The sequence below is a fragment of the Hipposideros armiger genome, unplaced genomic scaffold (genome assembly GCF_001890085.2).
Source record: "Hipposideros armiger isolate ML-2016 unplaced genomic scaffold, ASM189008v1 scaffold_724, whole genome shotgun sequence".
NCBI classification, from domain to species: Eukaryota; Metazoa; Chordata; class Mammalia; order Chiroptera; family Hipposideridae; genus Hipposideros; species Hipposideros armiger.
In genome coordinates this window covers 635,910-644,232 of record NW_017732074.1, presented here as the reverse complement: position 1 = coordinate 644,232, position 8,323 = coordinate 635,910, and the positions used below count along the sequence as shown (strand labels likewise).

The 8,323-nt window shown below is 41.0% G+C and overlaps 1 pseudogene; it reads right to left on the bottom strand.

The window, feature by feature from the left end:
- Positions 1 to 6,025: 6,025 nt before the first annotated feature.
- Positions 6,026 to 6,256, bottom strand: LOC109373435 (cytochrome b-c1 complex subunit 10 pseudogene; annotated as a pseudogene).
- Between the last annotated feature and the right edge of the window lie 2,067 nt (positions 6,257 to 8,323).

Sequence of the window (8,323 nt, the reverse complement as noted above, 5' to 3'; positions counted from 1 at the left end):
AGGCCTCTGGACTCAAATTAGCCACTTCAGGCAGTACAGATCAAATACCAGATTTGTTCAGACAAATACTTTATAAGCTTACTGTGGGTAGAATGTCTTTATCTTTGTTTTCTAATTGAAATAGTTCTGTTACTGATGTCCACCAAACTGCTGTATTCTTCCTATTTTACAGTTGGCTGGGATGAGACAGGCTTTGGGAAGATAAGGAAGGAGTGAAAGTACCAACACCTATAGCAGAAACAAAAAAGCCCAACCCGGCAGGCTGACTGGTTCAGTTGGTTAAGAGCTCGAGCTCTGAGCAACAGGGTCGCCGGTTTGATTCCCACATGGCCCAATGAGCTGCGCCCGAGCTGAGCTGCCGCTAAGCTGCCAATAGGTGAGAGCATGTGTTCCTAACAAGGTTGCTGGTTTGACTCCCACATGGGATGGTGGGCTACACCCACCTGCAACTAAGATTGATCATAGCACCTTGAGCTGAGCTGCCGCGAGCTGCCGATGGGTGGCCGGATGGCGACTGGGCTTGGAGCTGAGATAGCTGCGCCCTCCACAACTAAGATCAAAGGACAACTTGGCTGGTCCCCTTCTCCAATTCCTCAACACTGTTCCCCTTCCCCAATTCCCCAACACTGTTTCCCTTCCCCAATTCCCTAATAAAAATCTTAAAAAAAAAAAAAAGCCTAACCCTCTTCAATTTGGCTCAGATCTGTCAGATTTAATCACTTCAACTCCCTGTTGCTCGTGACCTAATTGGACCTTCCTGGATCTCCCTGGCACCTAATATCATTTTAGTAAATTTGGAAAACACTATAGGCTACTATTTTGGATGGTAATGTTTTAGGAATCTATTTAGCAGGTTGTCTTGGAAGCAGGAGCTTAACAGAATCACGGTCTTCTCCCGTATCTTTTGTAACAAATAGCTAGAGGGATCTTTCCAACTGGCAAGAAGATCAAGCCATTTTCTGATTGAAAATACTTCGGTACTTGTCTGTGGCCTCAGGATAAAGTACCTTGGCTGACTGGGCCCTTGATGTTCTTGGCTGTGCTTTCCTCTCCAGCCTCATCTCATCTTGACACCACACACACACACACACACACACACACACACACACACACACACACTCACTCACACACTGGGTGCCAGTGTACTCTCCAGCCAGTTTGCCTGACACACCCTGCAATTTCAATTCCAAGCTTTCAAACTTGCTCTTCCTTCTGCCAAGCAAAGTCCTCCCTTCCTCTCTGCTTTGTTCCTCCAACCACCCTCCCCTTCTCCTCCTAAAAGAAGTCTTCCTTGAATCTTTGAGTCTTAGCTTATTCTCCGCTTCCCATTTTGGTTTATGTCAGGTGTGCCTTCTTTGTGCTCTGAGGGTACTCTGCATTTCTGCATCGTGGTACATGATCAATGGATAATTGGCTATACTGCATGTTACCTGTTTACTTCTCAGTAGCTTCTTAGGTAAGATCAGTCTGTTTAACTCACCTTTGTATCCCCAGCTCCCGGCTCCATGCCTCCTAAATAAGAAATGTTCAACACAAATTTGTTGAATAAATGAGTAAACAAAGGAACACAGGGCTGCTGGGTGTTTTTATTAAACCAGAATATTCAGATAAGACCCAGGAGCCTGTACTTATCAGTCTTTCATTCTTCTTGCCTGTAGCCACCAACTGGCACCTGTTTTTCTAGGAAGGGACCAGTCATTCAGTAATAGAGCTCCTGTAACAGGACCTTAGCATGCTGTCAATGAGCACATCTGCAAACCCTCTGTTACTGCCACAGGGATTTGGTGCACCAGCACAGTACCCTCTACAGTTTCATTGTTTGATAGATGTGTGCTGATAATTAGGATAAAACCCAGGGGACCTCCAGCAGCTCATCAGCATGTCTGCTCGTAGATCTGGTGTGAAGGTCGCTGCGCCCACCATATTGGTTTCTCCTCTGACCAGTTCCCGGAGAGGGATGCCGGCAGGGGGCTCAGAAATTCTATTGTCAGCATCATCCAGCACTGTTCAGGGACTTAACTGTTAACTTCTGGCCCTTTTTCTGCCTTGCCTCACCTCCCACCCCTTAACGATGCAAAATCATAGTGTTTGGGAATGAAAAGTTATATTTATAGAAGAAGATTAGGGACCTTTGAGAACTAGAGTTGGGTAAGTTTGGGATACGGGAATTGAACAGCCCTGTTGTAAATATAGAAGCTGAAAATTCTTTTTTTTTTTTTAAGATTTTTTTATTGGGGAATTGGGGGAAGGGTAACAGACAAGTTGCTGTCGTTTTGTTCTTCAGTCTAGTTGTGGAGGACGTTGCTTCACTGGCCCAAGCTGGCACCATCATTGCGCTCTTCCCGGGAGAGGCAGATCAGTCGCTAGCTTCTGGACGGCGGATCACAGCGGCTTGAGGGCTGCTCACGCTGGCTGCTGGCTACACACGGTAGCCCATGGCAACCCACTGCCGCAGGGACTGCAGCCCATGCCGTCGCCGGCGACTCAAGGCAGCCCAGCTCCAGGTCAAGCTGCCGTTCAGCATCTTAGCTGTAGAGGGCAGTGTCACTGGCCCGCATATGTGGGATCTGAACCGGGGCCCTCTGGCATCCCAAGCCAGTTCTTAACCATCGCGCCACTCAGCTGGCCGTAGAAGCTGAAAATTCTTTATCTGAAAATTATTCATATTCATTTGAATTTAATGGATCAGAGCACTCCAGCTAAAAGAACAATGATTAATGTTGTTTGCCGATTACTGTTACCACTTTCCTGTCTGTTATCAGGACATGTATCTCTCACTACTGTAAGACTAATTTATTTTTCGTTTTAGAAAAGCATTCTGGTTTTGAGGCAGAACTTTTGTCAGGGATATAAAATCAGCCTCCCAAATCGTGGATTTCCATAGTTTGTGTCTATTGTGTGGCCTAGAATTTGACACAGGTGGCCATTTCAGGCCATTAATTTCTTTCTATAAAATGATTTCCTTGTGTAATTATAGGGGAAGCTTATTTCTAATTTCTAAATGATGTAAACAAATGAAGAATGGAAGGGAATAGATAAAATTACTTAAAAAAATTAGATTGTAGTGTGTATAATGGAAACACATGTATGTTTCACCCTTCCCTGGACCAAATATATGGTCACAGAAAGCTCATTAAATTGATCCTGTTTCTAATTCTTCATTAATTACAGCAAGGTCACACTGAAATAATCTAGTGATCAGTCACCATAACAATAGTACTTCCATTTATTGAGTTTTTTCCACATGCCTGTAGCTGTGCTACATGCCTCACTTACATTATCTCATTCAATCTTCATAACAACCTTCTGAGGTAAGTACTCTAATTCCTGTTTTGTCCACATGAGGATATTGAGGCACAGCAAAGTGAAGCCACTCTGCCGATGTCTCACTGTTAGTAATCGACACAGTCAAGATTCAAACCCTGGTTTGACTCCAAAGGCTGTGTGTGTATTCTTAACCCCTACACGGTTTTAAGTGTTGAGTTGGAGCTGGAGAGAAATTGGTTCGTATCCTGATATATGGACATTCTGCTTAAAAATAAAGCTCAGTGTTTATATTATACTTTGTTTTCTAAGAGCTTTACTAGACTACTTATTGAATGCAAATGCTTTCTCCAGAGATAGGTCAGCAGTTCTCAAATGTGGGGTGCATCAGAATCATGTGGGGGAGATTGTAAACATGAAAATACGCAGGGCCTCATCCCAGACCCACTGAGTCAGAATTGCTGTAGGCGGGGACCAGGCATCTGATGTTTAATAAGCTTCTCATGTGTTTCTGACACATAGAAGGTTGAGAATCATTAAGATCTGTGAACGATAGGAGGGTTGTTTTTAGGAATGATAATTCTCAGGTTTGTAGATTTACTCAGGGCCTCACGGGAAATTTGACAGTGGCTAAATTATAATGCAAAAATCTCAAACCATCATCCTAAATTTATAGAATTATCAATTGGCAACATCTGTGGTATGACCTAATGTAATGGAACTGATTGTTGTCTAATTTTTCTTCTTTCCTCTTGAAAAATTGTTTATCAATGATAATAGCTAGCACTCTGTTTAGTATGTGTTGAGTCTTTTTCATTTGGCATGTGCGAAATGATGTTTGTATTTCCTGTAACCACTATTAATAAGATCTAAAGGAGTTTCAGACAACAACTGTTCAGATTCCAAATACAGAATCACAAAATCCCAAGATGAAAGTCATCAGGTCCAGCCATATGTTACTTGAATTCTTCTTTATGGCATCTCCACCCAGTGGCTAAGTGGACTATTTTTGCTAGACAGCTGGCACTTCCTGGCAACAGTCTACTCTGTCTGACTTAGAAAGTTCTTCCATATAGTAAGGTGAAATCTGCTTCTCTAGAACTTCCGTGCATTAGTCCTAGTTCTAGCCCCTTATCAGAACTTCTTACATAAATCATCCAAAACCTTTGTTTAAGACATTAAGTCCCACTTGCTGTTCTCTGGAAGTTCACAGAATGCCTCACTATTTGATATAAGCTGTATTTGCTCCATGGCCATGTCATGTGTCAGGCTATTTTCTGTACAGATGAACTTAGAACTATATGACTTAGACTAAATTCATGATTCATATTGATTTTTCTTTAAAAATTTTAGTAATTCTATATAGAGTGATGTATTTGGGATTTCAGATATAGAGGCCCAAATGATAGAAAAAGGAATGTGATCTTACATTTTGTCAAAGCATTCTAAGTGTTCCATTTTACATTAATTTCATTAGCATGTTAGATGTAGCAAGCAGATGTAAAGTTTCAAACATTGTGTACTTTCTCTGTGAGTTGTTAAGAACCATTGAAAAACCTGGTGTTTATTAATATTATGGGTCTCTTCTAAATGAGAAATATAATGTACCTCACTTCCTGTTATTAATTTGCTCCTTTGAAGCTCAAAAGAAAAAAGAACATTTGTGTCCTCACTGCCAAAGAACTTTGGGTTCTAATACTCCTCATTCAAGGTATGCAGTTCCTTTTCACCATCCTTTCTCACAGACCAGAACTTGATCTGGAGCCCAAGAGAGAAACAGCAAATGTATCACTAACCAGTGGTCCAGTTGCCTCCAATGTTAACCTTGAATACTGGATACAGTGAGAGTCAAATGCAGGCAGAAGCTAAGATAACAAGTCAAGTTACTGTTGGGAAGAGATATTTTCCTGGTAGGACTTCCTTGCCGAGGCTACTTTTGGGTGTAAGTTCCAAATTTGAGAGGACAAATGTTCATTTACAACTATGACCATTCAGATAGGCTGGCCAGGGTGAGAGAAGTTTTAACACACTGACCACAAATGGAAATGACACTCTATACTAGCATAAAGGAAAATTTGCAGTTCGATTATACTTTATGATGAAGGTCAGCTTTGCATCCAAAATACAGTCCCTTCTCCAATATCGTTTTCCTTGGGCCAGAATGAGAGGCCAGCATTCCCCTCAATCTCCCCTTATGCTTCCAGACGTTTGCCCTTCTATCATGGATCACCTTTCCTGAAATTACTGTGATCTCTTTTTGTCACTCAGCCAACCAATTCAAGATCCGTTGCCACCATGTTTTTAGCATCAGGCTCTACCTAGATTCCTACCATCACGATGACATCTTCAACATTCAGGTTGATTCTTTAGATGTAAAACAAAGTACAGAAAAAAACCCAAAAAACAAAAACAAAACCATGTGTGAGTCACTTGTATTTATTTTGTAAGAGAAGACTATGAGTTTACAGACATGTTCTGACAAATGAAAAAAACACCGTGGGAAATTATGTATCTGCGTTAGTATTATTAAAGGACTGAATGACTGACATTTGAGCTACAATAATATGTGTCTTTTTTTTTTTTCAGGTTTCAGAGTGAAGTTTAATGCTGTGTGCACTCACACATCAAAGCTCTTTTCAGAAGCTATGGGAAGTTCCAAGTCACGCTGTGGATCTCCTTGAGGTCCATGCTGAGGGCTCGGGCTGTTCCCAATGCAGCAGGCATCACCACCAGGCACCAGAGGGGGCCGAGGAGGGTCGGTTTAGTTGTCCTTAAACTTGCCGTTGGTAGAGGGCACCCAGTCTACAATCAGCCGCCAGTCGGTGGCCCACACCAGCCCTATGGTGCCCACGGTGCCCCACATGCCCACTGTGGGAATCCAGCTCTTGGCCAGTTCGCGGTAGACCCAGGAAGCTGCTCAGCATCTGTCACCGTCTGTAGCTCAGGGTGACCCTGGTTCCGCCCAGCATGGAAGGGGCTGATTTTGGGAAGATGATAGGCAAAAATACATCAATTTATAATCACTAAACTTTCTAGGGTTAACTCCCACACAAACTAACAGATAAAATACACTAACAGTGATTCATAATTAAAAAGTAGGAACAGCAGCAATTGAAAATTACGGCCAACTCACAACAGTGCTGATGCAGTGTTTCAGACAGCATCCTGTCTGAAAACTGTAGGAATTCTAACTAGCTGCCTCTGCTCATTAATTGTGGGAGCTTGGCAATCGGCCAAGTATTGTATGGCTGCCAGTCTCCCTCATGGAATTCTGATTTAGAGTCTTCAGTAAACCAAGGCCAACTTATGTATTATGCACAGTAGGCACAGTGCCTAGGGCACAGGAGACTTTTAGGAGCCCACCAATATCTTAATTTCTTTTCAAGTAAGAAAATAAATAAAACTAATGAATATCCAATAATGAATCTGCCTGGATTATATTTGTCTTTCTACCAAGGCAGTCATAAAATAGATTTTAAAAATTTTTATGGAGGAAGGGGTCTACAAAGGCTAAAGTGACTAGGGCCCCCGGAAATCATGTAAAGCCCTGTGGTGAACTCTAATACTCTGCTAATGTAGCTCATGAATACCAAGTTTTAATAGCTCTTAATAATCACAAATTATAGCATTTGGTGCTATACGAAACTCTGCGGAACTGCTCGTCTGTGATCATAAGAACTAAAGAGAGAACTTGTATTTTGGCATCTGGACTGGAGGGTCCTCAGAGTCCATCCTTGAACAGAGGGCCATACTTTGATGATCACTGCCCTACCCCCCACATCCCTACTCAAAGTATAGTCCATGGGATAGCGGCATAAAGGAATTTGTTAGAAATGCAGAACCTTAGCTTCTACTCAGAGCTTCTTAATCAGGATGTACATTTTTATAAAATCCTCAGATGATATGTATGCATGAGAAAATTGAGAAGCACTGTCATTTTTTAGAAGAATCTATACCTAGGAAATATTCTACATTCTGATAGAGAGGACTTCTCCAAAACTGATAAGATTGAGAAAAAGAAAATGCTTGATCAAAAAAATCTACCTATAAAAAAATGAATAGTTAAATCCCAGAAGAAGCAGAGGAATCTTTCAACAAATATGGAAAATGTGTTCATAAAAAATACTAAGAAAACTATAAATCTCTTAGAAGAAAACATAGGGAAATGGTTCATGACATTGGAATGGCAATGATTTCTTGGATATGACACCGAAAGTACAGGCAACAAAAGAAAAAATAGACAAATTGGACCATATCAAAATTTTAAAACTTTTGTACATCAAAGGACATTATCAACAAAGTGAAAAGGCAACTCATGTAATGGGACAAAAAAATCTGTAAAACATATATCTGATAAGAAGTTAATATTCAGAATATATAAAACTCTTATAACTAACCTACAACAACAACAAAAAGCAACTCTCTTAAAAAATGAGCAAAGGATTTGAATAGACATTTCTCCAAAGAAGATATGGAAATGGATAATAAGCACATGAAAATATACTCAAACTAGTGGATTCACTAGTTGTTTTAGTCCCTTTGAACCGCGATAACAAAATAGCACAGACTAGATAGCTTATAAAAAAACAGAAATTTATTGCTCGCAGTTCTGGAGACCGGGGAAGTCCAATATCAAGGCACTGGTATGTTTTTGTTCTGGTGAAAGCATGCTTCCTGGTTCATAGATGTCCATCTTCTCTTTGTGTTCTCATATGGTGGAAGAGACAAGAGACAAAAGAGACAAGGGGTCTCCTTTGTAAGAGCACTAATCCCATTCACAATGGCTCTACCCTCGTGATCTAATCACTCTCAAAGGCCCATCGCATGCCGTCACCTTTGGGAGTCAGCATTTCAACAGATGAATTTTGAGGGGACACAACGTTCAGTCTATAGCACTAGTTATGAGGGAAATACAAATAAAAACCACAATGAAATACTGCTTTTCATCCATTAGGATGGCTACTGTAAAAACAAAGAAACAAACAAACAGAAAATAACAATTGTTGTTGAAGATGTAGAGACATTGGAACCCTTGTGCCTTGCCAGTCAGAATATAAAA